Source organism: Chenopodium album, chromosome 2 (assembly GCF_948465745.1).
Source record: "Chenopodium album chromosome 2, dcCheAlbu1.1, whole genome shotgun sequence".
Taxonomy (NCBI): domain Eukaryota; kingdom Viridiplantae; phylum Streptophyta; class Magnoliopsida; order Caryophyllales; family Amaranthaceae; genus Chenopodium; species Chenopodium album.
Window position 1 is genome coordinate 25,664,481 of NC_137835.1, and position 21,184 is coordinate 25,685,664.

Consider the following 21,184-nt stretch of genomic DNA (forward strand, 5'->3'; position numbering starts at 1 on the left):
TCTTTTTACTCCTAATTAAATATTATAATCTAAATTATTTAAGTAACCAATATTAAAAGTTGAATATGAAACTAAACTAAAAAGAGTAGGAAAAGGGAGAAAATAATATATAAAAGGATCTAGGGCATAGGTTCACCAATAAATAATATTCCGGGGTAAAATAGGGTAATCAATTATTGACATTGCATAAATAACATGATTAACAGGCTCTCGCAATTTATTAACCAACATAGATCTAACAGGCTCTCGCAATTTACTAGATCTAAGTTCTTATTGAAAATAGCCTTTAATATCAAATTAACATCTGCTCGATTCATCAATTTAATATTGCTATACTTTTACAAGCCGCAATTGTAAAACATTAAAACAATCCAATAAGAAATCATCATGCAATACCAACAATCAATAATAGTCAATCATCAATGCATCAATTAATCAGATTGTAAAGGGCTCTCGCTACTTATTACAATCACACAATTAATTTATCGGTATTAAATCTCATCTCTCGAATCTTGACTTAACCATTTATAAATTAACTTGCCTATTGAAACTAGACCTAAACATTAATTCTCATCTCTCGATTCTTGAATCAATATTGTCAAACTCATGCATAAAAGATAGGCCTAATCTAGTCACAGAGCATTAAATCAATCAATAGGAAATTAATCTAGCATTAATAATCAACAACAATAATTTACCCCTTCATATCATTTATTAGATCCCCATGAACCCTAGAAATTAAACTACTCACACATTATTAAATATAAACTAAACAAAGCAATAAAATAAATCATGATCAAAGGAATAAAATAAATAACTAAGATTAAGGGAAAAGAAATCGTCACCAAAGTAAATCTGGAATTAATCAAAGAAATAAGAACAAAAGTTTAGAGAGAGATTAAGAGAGAGAAAACTAAGTAGAGAGAGAAAGTCTAAAAGAAAGGATTAAGAGAAGAAGAAGAAGATCCCCCCAAAAGAAGAGACGATCTAAAAACGTATTACGGAGGAGTATTTATACTCCGTACAAAAATCCTAAACTAAAACAAATTAATACGACTCTAATTGTTTCCTAAATAAACACGCGCCCGATCGGGCGAGGCACCGCCCGATCGGGCGCGCCTTTTTTCACCTCTAATAACAATCTCGCGCCCGGCCGGGCGCGTCACCGGGCGCTCCTCCCGCCCGGCCGGGCGCGCCTCCGGGCGCCAGCCTTTTTGGCCGGGCGGATCATTTGGGCCAATATTTGGACTTCGATTGGGCTCCAATTCTTCGGGCCAATCTGGGTTTCCTCTTTGGGTCTTGAATACTCGGTCCAAATGCCCCGATATCACCTCTACCGAGCCCTTAATCACCGGTTCGATGTCTCTAACCGGCCCTGGGCTATAAACTCTGGTCGTGCTTCTCCAATGTTCGTGATTGCTCCAAAATATCTCGGGAAAATACTCCAAAAGCATAAATCCCTGCAAAAGTCAACCAAATCTACGAAAACACTAGAAAACACCAATTAGTAATAAAAGTGGCTCTAAAGAGCCAAAAACACTACTAATTATGACCAAGGGACGGGGGTAGAATACTATATAAAATGGATACATCAAACTCCCCCAAGCCAAACCTTTGCTTGTCCCTAAGCAAAGATCTCATCAATGAATCAATAAATATGCTTCACCCCAATAAGTAAAAATCAAGCACAAGCGATCCAAGGTAAATCAAATAAACACGCTTCAGAGTCAACCAATCAAATCCATCCAATTACCTTTCTTCCCTAACAATTGTCAAACAAAGCAAACCACAAGAGCATATAGAATTCAAGACTAGTGCTCACACACTCGACTCTCATTTATGTGGCGAGTAAAAGATGTACTCGATCGCTCTCCAACCACCCTTTTATGTGAACAATGCCCTCCCAAACTCACACACTCGTGTGTTTAAAAAGATAAGCACTCAACCTAATAGTCGACTCGGAATATGTCAAGTCATAACTCGCATTGATAAACAACACTTTCACATCCACACAACTCTATGCACAAGGTCAAAAGGTCTTTTAAAGCTTGTAATGTAAGGCTAGGGTAAATGGTAGGATAAATTTGGGAATATGTGAGAGAAAAGCCTTGCTAAAAGGGAGCCATATCCTAATAAACCCATGACCAAATATAATGATCATACACATCTCCAACAAAACTAACTCCAACACAAATCCACCAAATACTACTCCAAACAACATAAACAATCCCAACACTCACAATTTCACTCATAAAAATATGATAATATGGAACTAGAGTGAATAAACAAATTTTGAACTCAAAACTCAATTATTTACACTGAAACTCAACTTCTTTCTTTCTTTTCTTTTGATAAACCTTCACTTAGACAATTTGTACATTAAACACTTTTTTTTTTTTTTTGCTTTTTCTTTTCATTTTTTTTCTAGAAGTTCACTTTCTTTTTTTTTCACTTTTTTTTTCTTGAACTTCTCTTTTTTTTTTTCTTTTTCCATCACACTTTTATTTTTTCAAATATATACACAATAAAACTCATCAAAACAAAAATATGATCAAGAACAAATAACTTCTCAAACCCACCCAAACTGTGCAAATAATGTGCACACTACAAACTCCCTCACCTCACTCACTAATAGCTCCCCCAAGCCAAGCTTGGGACTAGTAACCAACGGGGCAAACATGGCTTGTAATGTGGCTAAAAACAATAAAAGGGCACAAGCAACAACATGGGTAGCAAGAAGGGAACAAATGTATCTAAATAAATCTGAAGGCTACCTAAAAGAACAAATGCCTTCGTCCTCCACATGTGCATAATATTGAGTCATGAAACACTACTCATAGTTGCAAATCAATACTCAAATTCATTGACATACCAGGAACTAAACACACATTCCTAACCAAATCAACTAGTCAAGCACTATATTCACAAGTAGTTGGACAAAATTGACGCATGTTTAGGCATCCAAGCAATTAAACTTCAAATCATGACCAACAAGTCCACAATGCTTATCATCAATAACCAAGAATCAAAACAAATTTTCTCAAGTATGGGGGCATAGAGAAGCATGATTTACAATTCATTGGAACGTATTTTTGGATTTTTTTATGATTTTTAATATTCCCCGGCAACGGCGCCAAATTTTGACAGGGTAAAGTCGTATCCCCTAATCAAAAATAATTACCTAATTCACTAACTAAAGTAGATAGGGAAGTAGGGTCGATCTCCACAGGGAAACAAGTCTTTTTACTCCTAATTAAATATTATAATCTAAATTATTTAAGTAACCAATATTAAAAGTTGAATATGAAACTAAACTAAAAAGAGTAGGAAAAGGGAGAAAATAATATATAAAAGGATCTAGGGCATAGGTTCACCAATAAATAATATTCCGGGGTAAAATAGGGTAATCAATTATTGACATTGCATAAATAACATGATTAACAGGCTCTCGCAATTTATTAACCAACATAGATCTAACAGGCTCTCGCAATTTACTAGATCTAAGTTCTTATTGAAAATAGCCTTTAATATCAAATTAACATCTGCTCGATTCATCAATTTAATATTGCTATACTTTTACAAGCCGCAATTGTAAAACATTAAAACAATCCAATAAGAAATCATCATGCAATACCAACAATCAATAATAGTCAATCATCAATGCATCAATTAATCAGATTGTAAAGGGCTCTCGCTACTTATTACAATCACACAATTAATTTATCGGTATTAAATCTCATCTCTCGAATCTTGACTTAACCATTTATAAATTAACTTGCCTATTGAAACTAGACCTAAACATTAATTCTCATCTCTCGATTCTTGAATCAATATTGTCAAACTCATGCATAAAAGATAGGCCTAATCTAGTCACAGAGCATTAAATCAATCAATAGGAAATTAATCTAGCATTAATAATCAACAACAATAATTTACCCCTTCATATCATTTATTAGATCCCCATGAACCCTAGAAATTAAACTACTCACACATTATTAAATATAAACTAAACAAAGCAATAAAATAAATCATGATCAAAGGAATAAAATAAATAACTAAGATTAAGGGAAAAGAAATCGTCACCAAAGTAAATCTGGAATTAATCAAAGAAATAAGAACAAAAGTTTAGAGAGAGATTAAGAGAGAGAAAACTAAGTAGAGAGAGAAAGTCTAAAAGAAAGGATTAAGAGAAGAAGAAGAAGATCCCCCCAAAAGAAGAGACGATCTAAAAACGTATTACGGAGGAGTATTTATACTCCGTACAAAAATCCTAAACTAAAACAAATTAATACGACTCTAATTGTTTCCTAAATAAACACGCGCCCGATCGGGCGAGGCACCGCCCGATCGGGCGCGCCTTTTTTCACCTCTAATAACAATCTCGCGCCCGGCCGGGCGCGTCACCGGGCGCTCCTCCCGCCCGGCCGGGCGCGCCTCCGGGCGCCAGCCTTTTTGGCCGGGCGGATCATTTGGGCCAATATTTGGACTTCGATTGGGCTCCAATTCTTCGGGCCAATCTGGGTTTCCTCTTTGGGTCTTGAATACTCGGTCCAAATGCCCCGGTATCACCTCTACCGAGCCCTTAATCACCGGTTCGATGTCTCTAACCGGCCCTGGGCTATAAACTCTGGTCGTGCTTCTCCAATGTTCGTGATTGCTCCAAAATATCTCGGGAAAATACTCCAAAAGCATAAATCCCTGCAAAAGTCAACCAAATCTACGAAAACACTAGAAAACACCAATTAGTAATAAAAGTGGCTCTAAAGAGCCAAAAACACTACTAATTATGACCAAGGGACGGGGGTAGAATACTATATAAAATGGATACATCAAACTCCCCCAAGCCAAACCTTTGCTTGTCCCTAAGCAAAGATCTCATCAATGAATCAATAAATATGCTTCACCCCAATAAGTAAAAATCAAGCACAAGCGATCCAAGGTAAATCAAATAAACACGCTTCAGAGTCAACCAATCAAATCCATCCAATTACCTTTCTTCCCTAACAATTGTCAAACAAAGCAAACCACAAGAGCATATAGAATTCAAGACTAGTGCTCACACACTCGACTCTCATTTATGTGGCGAGTAAAAGATGTACTCGATCGCTCTCCAACCACCCTTTTATGTGAACAATGCCCTCCCAAACTCACACACTCGTGTGTTTAAAAAGATAAGCACTCAACCTAATAGTCGACTCGGAATATGTCAAGTCATAACTCGCATTGATAAACAACACTTTCACATCCACACAACTCTATGCACAAGGTCAAAAGGTCTTTTAAAGCTTGTAATGTAAGGCTAGGGTAAATGGTAGGATAAATTTGGGAATATGTGAGAGAAAAGCCTTGCTAAAAGGGAGCCATATCCTAATAAACCCATGACCAAATATAATGATCATACACATCTCCAACAAAACTAACTCCAACACAAATCCACCAAATACTACTCCAAACAACATAAAAAATCCCAACACTCACAATTTCACTCATAAAAATATGATAATATGGAACTAGAGTGAATAAACAAATTTTGAACTCAAAACTCAATTATTTACACTGAAACTCAACTTCTTTCTTTCTTTTCTTTTGATAAACCTTCACTTAGACAATTTGTACATTAAACACTTTTTTTTTTTTTTTGCTTTTTCTTTTCATTTTTTTTCTAGAAGTTCACTTTCTTTTTTTTTCACTTTTTTTTTCTTGAACTTCTCTTTTTTTTTTCTTTTTCCATCACACTTTTATTTTTTCAAATATATACACAATAAAACTCATCAAAACAAAAATATGATCAAGAACAAATAACTTCTCAAACCCACCCAAACTGTGCAAATAATGTGCACACTACAAACTCCCTCACCTCACTCACTAATAGCTCCCCCAAGCCAAGCTTGGGACTAGTAACCAACGGGGCAAACATGGCTTGTAATGTGGCTAAAAACAATAAAAGGGCACAAGCAACAACATGGGTAGCAAGAAGGGAACAAATGTATCTAAATAAATCTGAAGGCTACCTAAAAGAACAAATGCCTTCGTCCTCCACATGTGCATAATATTGAGTCATGAAACACTACTCATAGTTGCAAATCAATACTCAAATTCATTGACATACCAGGAACTAAACACACATTCCTAACCAAATCAACTAGTCAAGCACTATATTCACAAGTAGTTGGACAAAATTGACGCATGTTTAGGCATCCAAGCAATTAAACTTCAAATCATGACCAACAAGTCCACAATGCTTATCATCAATAACCAAGAATCAAAACAAATTTTCTCAAGTATGGGGGCATAGAGAAGCATGATTTACAATTCATTGGAACGTATTTTTGGATTTTTTTATGATTTTTAATATTCCCCGGCAACGGCGCCAAATTTTGACAGGGTAAAGTCGTATCCCCTAATCAAAAATAATTACCTAATTCACTAACTAAAGTAGATAGGGAAGTAGGGTCGATCTCCACAGGGAAACAAGTCTTTTTACTCCTAATTAAATATTATAATCTAAATTATTTAAGTAACCAATATTAAAAGTTGAATATGAAACTAAACTAAAAAGAGTAGGAAAAGGGAGAAAATAATATATAAAAGGATCTAGGGCATAGGTTCACCAATAAATAATATTCCGGGGTAAAATAGGGTAATCAATTATTGACATTGCATAAATAACATGATTAACAGGCTCTCGCAATTTATTAACCAACATAGATCTAACAGGCTCTCGCAATTTACTAGATCTAAGTTCTTATTGAAAATAGCCTTTAATATCAAATTAACATCTGCTCGATTCATCAATTTAATATTGCTATACTTTTACAAGCCGCAATTGTAAAACATTAAAACAATCCAATAAGAAATCATCATGCAATACCAACAATCAATAATAGTCAATCATCAATGCATCAATTAATCAGATTGTAAAGGGCTCTCGCTACTTATTACAATCACACAATTAATTTATCGGTATTAAATCTCATCTCTCGAATCTTGACTTAACCATTTATAAATTAACTTGCCTATTGAAACTAGACCTAAACATTAATTCTCATCTCTCGATTCTTGAATCAATATTGTCAAACTCATGCATAAAAGATAGGCCTAATCTAGTCACAGAGCATTAAATCAATCAATAGGAAATTAATCTAGCATTAATAATCAACAACAATAATTTACCCCTTCATATCATTTATTAGATCCCCATGAACCCTAGAAATTAAACTACTCACACATTATTAAATATAAACTAAACAAAGCAATAAAATAAATCATGATCAAAGGAATAAAATAAATAACTAAGATTAAGGGAAAAGAAATCGTCACCAAAGTAAATCTGGAATTAATCAAAGAAATAAGAACAAAAGTTTAGAGAGAGATTAAGAGAGAGAAAACTAAGTAGAGAGAGAAAGTCTAAAAGAAAGGATTAAGAGAAGAAGAAGAAGATCCCCCCAAAAGAAGAGACGATCTAAAAACGTATTACGGAGGAGTATTTATACTCCGTACAAAAATCCTAAACTAAAACAAATTAATACGACTCTAATTGTTTCCTAAATAAACACGCGCCCGATCGGGCGAGGCACCGCCCGATCGGGCGCGCCTTTTTTCACCTCTAATAACAATCTCGCGCCCGGCCGGGCGCGTCACCGGGCGCTCCTCCCGCCCGGCCGGGCGCGCCTCCGGGCGCCAGCCTTTTTGGCCGGGCGGATCATTTGGGCCAATATTTGGACTTCGATTGGGCTCCAATTCTTCGGGCCAATCTGGGTTTCCTCTTTGGGTCTTGAATACTCGGTCCAAATGCCCCGGTATCACCTCTACCGAGCCCTTAATCACCGGTTCGATGTCTCTAACCGGCCCTGGGCTATAAACTCTGGTCGTGCTTCTCCAATGTTCGTGATTGCTCCAAAATATCTCGGGAAAATACTCCAAAAGCATAAATCCCTGCAAAAGTCAACCAAATCTACGAAAACACTAGAAAACACCAATTAGTAATAAAAGTGGCTCTAAAGAGCCAAAAACACTACTAATTATGACCAAGGGACGGGGGTAGAATACTATATAAAATGGATACATCAAAATCCCCCAAGCCAAACCTTTGCTTGTCCCTAAGCAAAGATCTCATCAATGAATCAATAAATATGCTTCACCCCAATAAGTAAAAATCAAGCACAAGCGATCCAAGGTAAATCAAATAAACACGCTTCAGAGTCAACCAATCAAATCCATCCAATTACCTTTCTTCCCTAACAATTGTCAAACAAAGCAAACCACAAGAGCATATAGAATTCAAGACTAGTGCTCACACACTCGACTCTCATTTATGTGGCGAGTAAAAGATGTACTCGATCGCTCTCCAACCACCCTTTTATGTGAACAATGCCCTCCCAAACTCACACACTCGTGTGTTTAAAAAGATAAGCACTCAACCTAATAGTCGACTCGGAATATGTCAAGTCATAACTCGCATTGATAAACAACACTTTCACATCCACACAACTCTATGCACAAGGTCAAAAGGTCTTTTAAAGCTTGTAATGTAAGGCTAGGGTAAAGGGTAGGATAAATTTGGGAATATGTGAGAGAAAAGCCTTGCTAAAAGGGAGCCATATCCTAATAAACCCATGACCAAATATAATGATCATACACATCTCCAACAAAACTAACTCCAACACAAATCCACCAAATACTACTCCAAACAACATAAACAATCCCAACACTCACAATTTCACTCATAAAAATATGATAATATGGAACTAGAGTGAATAAACAAATTTTGAACTCAAAACTCAATTATTTACACTGAAACTCAACTTCTTTCTTTCTTTTCTTTTGATAAACCTTCACTTAGACAATTTGTACATTAAACACTTTTTTTTTTTTTTTGCTTTTTCTTTTCATTTTTTTTCTAGAAGTTCACTTTCTTTTTTTTTCACTTTTTTTTTCTTGAACTTCTCTTTTTTTTTTTCTTTTTCCATCACACTTTTATTTTTTCAAATATATACACAATAAAACTCATCAAAACAAAAATATGATCAAGAACAAATAACTTCTCAAACCCACCCAAACTGTGCAAATAATGTGCACACTACAAACTCCCTCACCTCACTCACTAATAGCTCCCCCAAGCCAAGCTTGGGACTAGTAACCAACGGGGCAAACATGGCTTGTAATGTGGCTAAAAACAATAAAAGGGCACAAGCAACAACATGGGTAGCAAGAAGGGAACAAATGTATCTAAATAAATCTGAAGGCTACCTAAAAGAACAAATGCCTTCGTCCTCCACATGTGCATAATATTGAGTCATGAAACACTACTCATAGTTGCAAATCAATACTCAAATTCATTGACATACCAGGAACTAAACACACATTCCTAACCAAATCAACTAGTCAAGCACTATATTCACAAGTAGTTGGACAAAATTGACGCATGTTTAGGCATCCAAGCAATTAAACTTCAAATCATGACCAACAAGTCCACAATGCTTATCATCAATAACCAAGAATCAAAACAAATTTTCTCAAGTATGGGGGCATAGAGAAGCATGATTTACAATTCATTGGAACGTATTTTTGGATTTTTTTATGATTTTTAATATTCCCCGGCAACGGCGCCAAATTTTGACAGGGTAAAGTCGTATCCCCTAATCAAAAATAATTACCTAATTCACTAACTAAAGTAGATAGGGAAGTAGGGTCGATCTCCACAGGGAAACAAGTCTTTTTACTCCTAATTAAATATTATAATCTAAATTATTTAAGTAACCAATATTAAAAGTTGAATATGAAACTAAACTAAAAAGAGTAGGAAAAGGGAGAAAATAATATATAAAAGGATCTAGGGCATAGGTTCACCAATAAATAATATTCCGGGGTAAAATAGGGTAATCAATTATTGACATTGCATAAATAACATGATTAACAGGCTCTCGCAATTTATTAACCAACATAGATCTAACAGGCTCTCGCAATTTACTAGATCTAAGTTCTTATTGAAAATAGCCTTTAATATCAAATTAACATCTGCTCGATTCATCAATTTAATATTGCTATACTTTTACAAGCCGCAATTGTAAAACATTAAAACAATCCAATAAGAAATCATCATGCAATACCAACAATCAATAATAGTCAATCATCAATGCATCAATTAATCAGATTGTAAAGGGCTCTCGCTACTTATTACAATCACACAATTAATTTATCGGTATTAAATCTCATCTCTCGAATCTTGACTTAACCATTTATAAATTAACTTGCCTATTGAAACTAGACCTAAACATTAATTCTCATCTCTCGATTCTTGAATCAATATTGTCAAACTCATGCATAAAAGATAGGCCTAATCTAGTCACAGAGCATTAAATCAATCAATAGGAAATTAATCTAGCATTAATAATCAACAACAATAATTTACCCCTTCATATCATTTATTAGATCCCCATGAACCCTAGAAATTAAACTACTCACACATTATTAAATATAAACTAAACAAAGCAATAAAATAAATCATGATCAAAGGAATAAAATAAATAACTAAGATTAAGGGAAAAGAAATCGTCACCAAAGTAAATCTGGAATTAATCAAAGAAATAAGAACAAAAGTTTAGAGAGAGATTAAGAGAGAGAAAACTAAGTAGAGAGAGAAAGTCTAAAAGAAAGGATTAAGAGAAGAAGAAGAAGATCCCCCCAAAAGAAGAGACGATCTAAAAACGTATTACGGAGGAGTATTTATACTCCGTACAAAAATCCTAAACTAAAACAAATTAATACGACTCTAATTGTTTCCTAAATAAACACGCGCCCGATCGGGCGAGGCACCGCCCGATCGGGCGCGCCTTTTTTCACCTCTAATAACAATCTCGCGCCCGGCCGGGCGCGTCACCGGGCGCTCCTCCCGCCCGGCCGGGCGCGCCTCCGGGCGCCAGCCTTTTTGGCCGGGCGGATCATTTGGGCCAATATTTGGACTTCGATTGGGCTCCAATTCTTCGGGCCAATCTGGGTTTCCTCTTTGGGTCTTGAATACTCGGTCCAAATGCCCCGGTATCACCTCTACCGAGCCCTTAATCACCGGTTCGATGTCTCTAACCGGCCCTGGGCTATAAACTCTGGTCGTGCTTCTCCAATGTTCGTGATTGCTCCAAAATATCTCGGGAAAATACTCCAAAAGCATAAATCCCTGCAAAAGTCAACCAAATCTACGAAAACACTAGAAAACACCAATTAGTAATAAAAGTGGCTCTAAAGAGCCAAAAACACTACTAATTATGACCAAGGGACGGGGGTAGAATACTATATAAAATGGATACATCATTAGGTCATAAAAGTTGTCTCTGAAAAGAATCTGGTCCCCATAAATGAGGGGAATGTTCCCTATTTATAAGGCTCTAGGAATGTGTTCCCTTTCTAGGGTTTCATGCCTTAAGAAAGGGCACGCCATTTTTGCAGGGGCCCCTTGGGATTTGGGCCTTGAATGCCGCCATTCCCAGGGGGCCAAATCTGCCTACCACGTGTCACCATCTGGAAGGACTAGGGTGGCGCCTCTTCTAGTGACACGTGGCTGGCTCGGATAGGGCCACCTGGTTGGGTAAAATACCCAAATCACTATGGGTTCCGTACCCATTTCTGCGCGCCCACGGGGTCTTCTTGAAGAGGGCATGACCGATCAGTTTTTCTTCTTTGTCCATATATACTCTTGTAAATCCTTTTGAAGGCTAACTTTTAGATAATATTTCATTTACTTAGTTTTTAGAGAGAGAAACTACAGAGAAGTTCGAGAGAAAAAAGATATTGTAATATTTGGATTTGATTTGTAATTCAACATTGTTTCTACAATCAAGTTTGGAATTCTTCTTCATATCAACAAAGTTTGTAAGATTTCTTTTCTATGAAATTTACTTTTATTCATGAATGTTTGGTTTGAATTTTGATTTAGTTTTGAGAATTTGTTTATTGATTGTATTTCCTTTTGATTTAGCTTGAGATGAATATGTTTGAGATTGAATTTGTTTTGGCTTTAAATTTCACCATGATTAGTGAGTAGATTAGTTGTTAGGGAGAAGGGGAAGCATGCTTGATTGATGATTTTTTCTTGTTGATGATCCTTGATTGATTGATTGTTGCAATAAAATTGGTTGACATAGTTGTGCATGTGATTAATTAGACTAGGAGTGATCAACCTATAAGATTAATCTAGATCGCATTGCAAATCTCAATGACACGAACAATTGATTTGGGAATTGCTTTAATTAATTGAATTTGATTGAGATTCTCCTTGTTAACCATTCATAGTGAACCTTAGCTTGATTTATAGGAAATAACACGTGAATTCCTTTGATTGCAACTAATGTTTGTCCCTTGCAATGTTTGAATCAATTGGGTGATCTATCAAATATCATGATGGTTTAGTTAGCATGTGGAACATATATTCCTAGTGTTTAGCAATTTGATTGAATTCTTGATTCTTGTTATCCTAGTTACTGTAGACACCCAATTGTGCCTCCCCAAAACCAAACCCAGTGATGAGTGCCTTTCACGTTGAATCATAATCGATTGAAGTGAAAGTGTGGAAGGTCTAGCGTTACGAATAGTTTTTATTTCAATTCTTTTCTTTCTCTCTGTTTTTGAAAACCTATTTTTAAAAAACAGCCAATCCAAATGGTTTTGTCCATGGAAAGGGTCCAATAATAGTGTAGTTAGGTCGGGTTCGAAAAGAGCTTTCCAACGATATATTATAAGCCCAATTCCGATGAATAATGAGAAAGTTATGGCCAAATTACTAAACTGGGCCTGGTTTGATATTTATATGCGGCCCAATGATCTAGAGGAGGGCCTAATATTGAGTTGTCATTCCTAATGCAATTAGAATTGATTATAGTCTTCTAGATTTTTCTAGAAGGTTCTTCTCATTCCTAATTTAATTAGCATTGATAAATTGACTTTAGTTGACTTTTTAGAGTTTTAATCAGAATAAAAGAAGTGTTTTTAAGGAAAATACAATTTTGCCCTCCTGTACGGCTAAATTTTATCAAAATTTAGAAAACGCATGGAAACTGTTTTCTAGCTCCTGACGACAGGATTAGCGCCTGACGCTAACCTTGACGTCTGACGCTAAGCCTTAGCGTTTGGCGCTAATGTCTGGCTTCTGCCGCTAATTCGTTTTATTTTCTTCGAAACTCTGATTCGTTTTTCTATTCATCCGGTTTATTTTCTCTATGAATAGACTCCTAAACCTCTGTTTTCAATCATCTACAACTATCAATAACAATTAATTTTCTCTCATTCTAAATTCTCTCTCTCTCTCTTCTAAAATAGCTTTTCTCATACAAAATTCCGCATTCACAAGATTTAGAAACACCTAGCGAAGTTCGAAGTTGCCTTCGCCCTAGACGTGAAAGGTTTTAATTTCTGAGGGTTTGGTCCCTAATCTCTCTTTCAATTATTTAATTTAATTATTTGATTGTTTATTATTTTCCTTGAAGTTACTAACGCGTGTATTTGGTTATTAGAAAGAGCTATGAGGCATACAAGTAAGTACTTTAATTTATTTATTGATATTATGATGTAGAAATGATGTCTAGGTTGTTATTATGATTCCTAGTGTCATATTAGGGCGTTTTGATCTTCCTAGTATCATGTTTAGGGTGACAACTATGATTTCTAATATCAAATATGCTTATTATGATTTCTGCGATGCTTCTAATTTTCTTTCCTAATGTTCATGCTAGTATCATGTTAGGGTTTAAGCTTTGATTTTTATTGCTTAGCGACATGATAGGGTTTGTTATAAATCTTGTTAGTATCATGCCTAGGATCTTGCTATTATTATGCTTTAACATGATTATGATTATTTTAATTGTGATTATTATGATTGTTATAATTGTTATAATTTATGATGATTATTATTATGTTGCTTGATTATATTTATTGTTATTGCTTGATCACGTTTTTATGCATGTTTAAAGGGAATTGGTACTTGTAATCACGCTTAATAAGATAATTAATAATATTGTTTAGGGTTAATTTGATTATAATTAAAGTGATCGCCAATAATAGTTTTATTTGTGCATTAATATTCAACTAACGTAGATAAACAGGTTTAGGGTTAATCCTAATGATTGCATGTTAGTTAGAAAGCGCACATGAATACGATCAGAATAAAGTAGAGGCCTATTATTAGAGCATGTTCAATCTCTTTTAGGTTGGATTTGTACCTTCATCCCCGAACTACCAGTCATAGTTCTAGACCTATTGGAGTTAACGATCTCTTGGATCGTTAAGGGGTGTAACCTTCACCTCATGAACGGTTTACAAGTTCCTAAAACTTGTTAGCGACTCTTTTGCTTTATCTTCTTTCCCTTTGGACGCCACCGTGTATGATCACAGTGGGGTTCAAGTTAAGGGTAATGCTTTAAATATCCCCTACAGTTTTTTGGCGACTCCGTTGGGGAGGATTTCTATTTTAATTCCTAAAATTTATTTTGGCAATGATTTAGAAAGAGTGGATGAGACTTGAAAAGTTCTAAGTATTTCATGTGCGTAATTTTGATTAACATTATTGTCATATGCATAAAAAAGATCTCAATGGAAAGACCACCCGTGATGAGTTAAAAACATAGGATTTTTACACGTAGGAAATTTGAGGAATATTTTTCACAACTAGGATCGAGCACAGAAAGCTGCTGAGGCATGTAGGAACTAGCGTTAGAAAACGGATTCTAGCGCTGATGATTTGACTATAACGCCAGGCGACAGCTCCTGTCACCAGGTGCCAAAGCCAAATCGCGGCGCCGGCCTCTGTTTGCTGGCGCCAAGTTCTTCCAATACCGAGCAAGAAATATGCATTCTAATTTTGGCCATTTTTAGCACTGTTTGCTCGTTCCTACTTCCTGATTGAGTTTTTCTCACTTTTCTGACACCCATATGTGTTCTACATATGGACATAACCCTCTGGGAATGCATGATCCATCTACCTGATTGAACGCTCTGTGTAACAAAGGGTACATCCGAGAATGTTGAATTCACCAAACAATGGAAGCGAGTTTTTAACTTGCGGTATCCCATCACCTCGTGCCAACCCTTAAAAGGTAAGGCTTCAGCGCGGAGCATCCGGATAATTAACAATGGACCCTCTTTGACTAACCCATATCCCGAACTTTAGAGAACTAGAGCCATGGTTAGGTTGTGAACTCATTGCATCATATTGTGCCTACTTTATTGTGCATTATTTGTTGCGCATACTCTATGTGTTTTTCCTAACTGTTTGTTTGACTTTTGTTAAGACTAAATAAAATGATTAATGACTAATTTTCCTAATTAGTTAATTAATTAATTTAAGTAATTAAACTCTAATAATTTAATCAGAATTGACTTAGTATGACTTTAGGCATACCCTGTAGAGTAATAATACCGAAAGCAGTCCTAAATCAACATTCCAGTAATGGTGCCACGATTTGGACTACATCGCCACATTGTGGAGTGCAGCGCCTGGTGACAGCTATGTCGTCTGGCGCTACACTGCAAAATGCGACGCCAGTCCTGTCGTTTAACAGACAGTTTGGTATGTTGCTCGAGTCATCACTTTGCGTCAAATTGAAGAGTTTGCTAATCAACTCGATTTTTTTATTAATAATAATACCTTGTTAAGTCCTTAATCGAGTCTTGGCACTAAGTCCCATGGTTTTACACAAGAGTCAAAGCATGTCACTTGAACTCACCATATAAAGCACACACTAATATGTATGCACACTTTAACCATGTCTAAGAGAGTCTTGTATGCGCGTATTTTCCGTCATTTTTTTAGGGGGGTAAGTCGGATATTAATCCTCCAATTAAATCACTTGTTTGAACCCTGTACTTGATTCCCAAAAATATACACCCTATTTTTTCTTTTTTCTCTTTTTTATAAAGTCGTAAAGTCAAAGTCAATTTGAGTCAAGTCGTTAAAACAAAAATGGTTTAATTTACAGCGTGTGGTTAGGAAAGGAAAGGCGTTTGATCAAAGACAACATTTTCATTCAAGTTCAACTTTTTGACAAACCAATCGCTCGAAAAAGGAAAGCTAAGAAGATAATGGCAACTCAAGAGAAAGTTAATGAACTCATGAACCAATTGATTACTATGACTGAGGCGTTAAAGGTTTTAACCCTCAAAATCGATGACCCTGTGAAGCAATAACAGATGGACCTCATGCAAGAAAGCTTAAGCAAGCTGTCTAGTGTCTACAAGTTTCAAGGCATTAGTTTACAAGGGGTCTCGGTGGACAAGGAGCTTCTTCCGTAGAAGTTCAATGCCAATAACATCCCGAAATTCAAAGCAACTGACAGCCCTTACTTTCATCTAATAGCTTTTGAAACAATAATGAGTATTAAGGGTATTGATTAGAAAGTGTTCCGTCTATATTTCCTCTATCCCTTGAAACCGTTTGCCAACAATGGTTCTTCTCCCTTGACAAAGAGAGAACCTCTACATGGGAGTCAATAATGAACGCTTTCATTGATAGGTACAAGTGCAACATTCAAGTTGAAATTGATCATAGAGAACTTGAAATAATCAAGCAGAAAGAGAATGAAGGTTTCACTTCTTTCTTCAACAAATGGAGAGAAACCTCTGTTAGGATGATTGATGTACCAAGCGATAAAGAATCTGTGAGGTTGTAAATCAAGAACCTTAAAGAGAAGTACTTCAGGCATCTCAAATACCAAAATAATCTTCATACCTTCAAGGCCGTCTATGACATTGGAATTAATATTGAAGACGACCTGGCTAAGCTGAGCGACTAACATTAACTCCTACAGTGGCTGGAAAGGCAAGAAGAATGACAATCCTTTCTCTTCCAAAACCACCCACTCAAACAATGATAGCACTTTCAATTTGAGTGAAGTCCTTGCTATGAACAACTAAGGACAAAAGAAATCATTTAGGAGGAACTTTACTCCTATAGGTATGAATTATGACACCGCATATGACCGACTAAATGCAAAAGGTCTTATAACTCCTATTGGACCATTTGGGGACCCACCAGTTGAGAATAGGACAGCTAACTGGAACCCCAATGCACATTGCAAATATCACCAAGGTAGGGGCCACCTCACTGAAAATTGTTGGAAGCTTAAGGAAGCTATTCAAGAATTAATTGATAACAATAAACTGCCATTGCCTCCTGCCACTAAGAAGCCAAGCATTGACAATGCACCTCTTGATCATTCCTTGGCCATCTCTGATGAGGAAAACGAGGTTGATCCCTCATCTCTCATCAAACATATTAAAGAAATTCATGCTATCAAAGAAGAGGAGGAGATCTTTTTCGATGCCATGGATAACTTCGCTGAACAAGTAAGCAAGGAAGACGTAAGAATGCTTATATGATTCATGTGGGAGGGAACAAATTTGCTACGTGAGGCTCTTGAATTTGCAAAGAAACAAGTGGAGGAGCTTCAAAAAACTGTGATAAGGTTCCACCCGCGAAGAAGAAACCCTTCTCTCTACATGTAACTGACGGACCCAAGAAGAGTAATAAACTCTATACTCCAATTGGGACTTCATACGCTAAATTTTTCAAAATGCTCTCTGAGATTGGTAAGGTCAAACCTCTCGAACCGAAACCATTTGAATCGCTAAAGAGGACAAATAGATTCTACTAATAATACCATTAATCAGGGGGACACACTATTGAAAACTGTTTTAAATTTAAAGATTTAATTCAGAAAATGATTGATGATAAAAAGCTAGTCCAAATCCCACAAGAAGAAGACATAAGCATTAATGGGGTTTGGGACAGCGATGAAGAAGATGTCTACCTAAAAGACATGGAAGGACCTCCACCTTCAGTGTCATATTTCATAGATGATTTCTAGGTTGAAGAGGATTCATCTATAGACGTCCTCACAAGGTCAGGGAGAATGCAACCTCCCATTTCAACACAACCTATGCCGACTACGCAACATGTTCCTATACCTATCATACAAGACAATGATATTGTCAAGCAATTCAAGAAGACCAAGGTCGAGATGAATGTGTGGAAGCTTCTAGCAACATCTTGAGAACATAGGTTGGTAGTGATGAATGCCTTGGATAAGATAGGGATAGATTCTGACACCACTCCCGAGGGGTTGGCTAACTTCCTTATGCGTGATCTCCCTAGTCCTATCAACTTGATAACCTTTTCTTACAAAGATTTACCCCCAGAAGGTGACAAGCATTATAAGGCACTAAACCTCATAGTGGTTTGCAAGAGAATGAACGTCCCAATGACTCTTGTAGACAATGGATCGACAATTAATGTATGTCCACGCAGAACTGCGAGGATGCTAGGCATAAGAGACGAAGACTTAACCCCGTCAACACAAGGAATAAGAGCTTATGACAACACTCGTCGTCAAGCTCTTGGTAAGATTACCATGAATAAAATGGTGGGAGCAGTAGAACATGCTACTACATTACAAGTGGTAGATATCAAAGCTTCATTCAACTTATTGTTGGGACGCCCTTGGCTTTATGACCTAAAGGTCGTCCCTTCATCTCTCCACCAACAGGTAAAAGCCATAGTTGGAGGAATTCCTATCATGATCAATGCTTTACCCATGAGGATAAAAGCTATAGAAAATCCAATCATTAATGTGGAGCACGATGAAGACGATGAAGACTTTTGGGGGTTTAATGAAGAGGTCTCGTTAATAGAGGAGGATGAAAGGACCCCTCTCTGCCACAACCCCCACTCCAACATGACGATAAATGCTATTCTAAAGAATCAAGGGCATTTTCCTTGAATGACTCTAGGAAAGAAGAAAGGAATAGCAAAACAGCTGGAATTACCTAGCCTTCCTAAGTTAGATACATTAGGACTTGGTTTCGAACCGATAGGGGAAGATCTCAAGCGAGCCCAAGAAAGGTCTAAGGCCCATAGGAACGCTCGCATCAAAAAGAAAGCAATCCCAATGGATTAGTATCCTCTTACTCTCAATGGAAAATTCATAAAAGAAGGAGAGGACTATCTGTGCTATGAATTTCCCAAACCTTTTGTTGTAAATGGCATAAGGCAACCAAGATTTGAAATTTTCTTAGGTTACTATTTTCTAGATGAAATCCCAACTCCTATCCACAAGGAGTTTAATGTCTTGGGATTATTATTTGGGCGAGAAAAAGATGAGCTGAGATACATAGAGGATAACTCCCTGCTCATCCAAACGGTCCTACAAAGCGAGAACTTTAACCCCTCGAAGCTCATCACTCCAGCAGAAGGATCAATATAAGGGTGGCGCAAGACGGTCAAGGTGACTACTCCAAGTGGAAGGAAAATCTCCATAACGATAGGGCAAGTACCGATGTTCGAAGAGTCGTTTGAGTCAGAGTCATAGTCATAGTCTTTTCCTGTAGATTCATCCAAGTCCTTAGTTATAGCACCCCCTCCTTCTATTTCTTCTCCTAGGGTAGTTAGCAATCAAGTCCCTGAGGACATTTATCTTTTCGATGTAATGATTTGCGAATTCAATAATATGTCTTAATCTGCTTACTCCTCGTGCTTTTCTTTAACCCAAGATGACGAGCATTGCTTAACTAACAATGAAAATGACAAAGAAATTATTAAAGCAATGGAAACACTTGAAAAGAAAACACCGATAATTGAGGAAACTGAGACGGTTGATATCTCAAATGATTCAACCATTAAAAGAGAGGTTAAAATCAGATTAACACTTAATGAACAAGAAAGAACCGATTTAATTAATCTACTCAAAAAATTCATCGATGTAAGGGTAAGAATGTGTGTCGACTATCGAGATCTAAATACGTTAAGTCCAAAGGACGACTTCCCTTTACCACACACGATATTTTGGTTGATAGACCGTGAAGTAACCACTCAAAGCGGAAGAAAGATCTCTATAACAACCAGACAAGGGCCGATGTTTGATGAATTGTCTGAGTCGATTCTGAGTTAGAGTTTTCCCCTTTCGAGTCTTCCAAGTCCTTAGTTATAGCACCCTCTCTTAGCTCTTATTCTTTAGTATCTTCTCCTAGAATAGTCAATAATCAAGTCCCAACGGACATTTCTTTATTTGATGTAATGATTTCAGAGTTTAATAATATGTCCTCTTCTGCTTACTTCTCGTGTCATTCTTTAACTCAAGATGATGAGCATTGCTTAACTAACAATGAAAATTACAAAGAAATAATTAAAGCAATGGAAACACTTGAAATTAAAACACCGATAATTGAGGATACTGAAACGGTTAACATCTCAAAAGATCCAACCATTAAAAGACAAGTGAAAATCGGAATAACACTTAATAAAGAAGAAAGAACCAATTTTATTAATCTATTAAAAGAATTTATCGATGTATTCGCTTGTCATATGAAGATATGCCAGGCATTAATAGAGAAATAGCTCAACACACAATTCCACTAATTCCAGGAATGAAACATGTAAAACAGAAGTTACGTCGAATGAATCCCGACGTGGCTCTTAAGATAAAAGAAGAAGTACAAAAACAAATAACAGCAGGTTTTATTAGGGTATCCAAATACCCAGAATGGGTTGCAAATGTAGTCCCAGTTTTGAAGAAGGATGAAAGGGTACGAATGTGTGACGACTATCGAGATCTAAATAGGGCAAGTCCAAAGAAGGACTTCCCCTAACCACACATCGATATTTTAGTAGATAATGCAACAAATCATGCGCTTCTCTCATTTATGGATGGTTACCCAGGGTACAATCAGATCCTCATGGAAGAAGAAGACATGGAGAAGACAACTTTCATAACACCTTGGGGCACTTACTGCTACACGGGTAATGTCATTCGGGTTAAAAAATGCGGGTGCCACTTACCAACGAGCAGCGACTACTTTACTACATGATATGATGCACAAGGAAGTCGAATTCTATGTAGATGACATGATTGTGGAATCAAAGAACTGACCAGGGCATTTGGCAACCCTACGAAATTTTTTGAAAGATTAAGGAAATACAACATGAGGTTGAACCCATCCAAATATGCTTTGTTGTCACCTCAGAAAAACTCTTGGGATAAGTCATTAGCTCTAGAGGAATAGAGATAGACCCAACAAAGATTAAAGCAATCATGTCAATGCCACCGCCCAAAATCGAGAAGCAAATTCGGTGATTCATTGGTTGTTTGCAATACATAAGTAGGTTCATATCAAAGTTGACAACAATATGTTAACAAATATTAAAAAA

The 21,184-nt window shown here is 36.5% G+C and overlaps 1 protein-coding gene across 2 annotated transcripts in view; it reads left to right on the plus strand.

Moving 5' to 3' along the window:
* Positions 1-21,184, plus strand: part of LOC145597505 (uncharacterized) — a 60,362-nt gene that overhangs the window by 26,806 nt on the left and 12,372 nt on the right. For both annotated transcript variants that reach the window (XM_081653695.1, XM_081653702.1), the window contains 2 exons: positions 13,309-13,391; positions 13,503-13,523. The gene's annotated coding sequence lies outside the window, so the exon portion shown is untranslated. The remainder of the gene's footprint in view (positions 1-13,308; positions 13,392-13,502; positions 13,524-21,184) is intronic.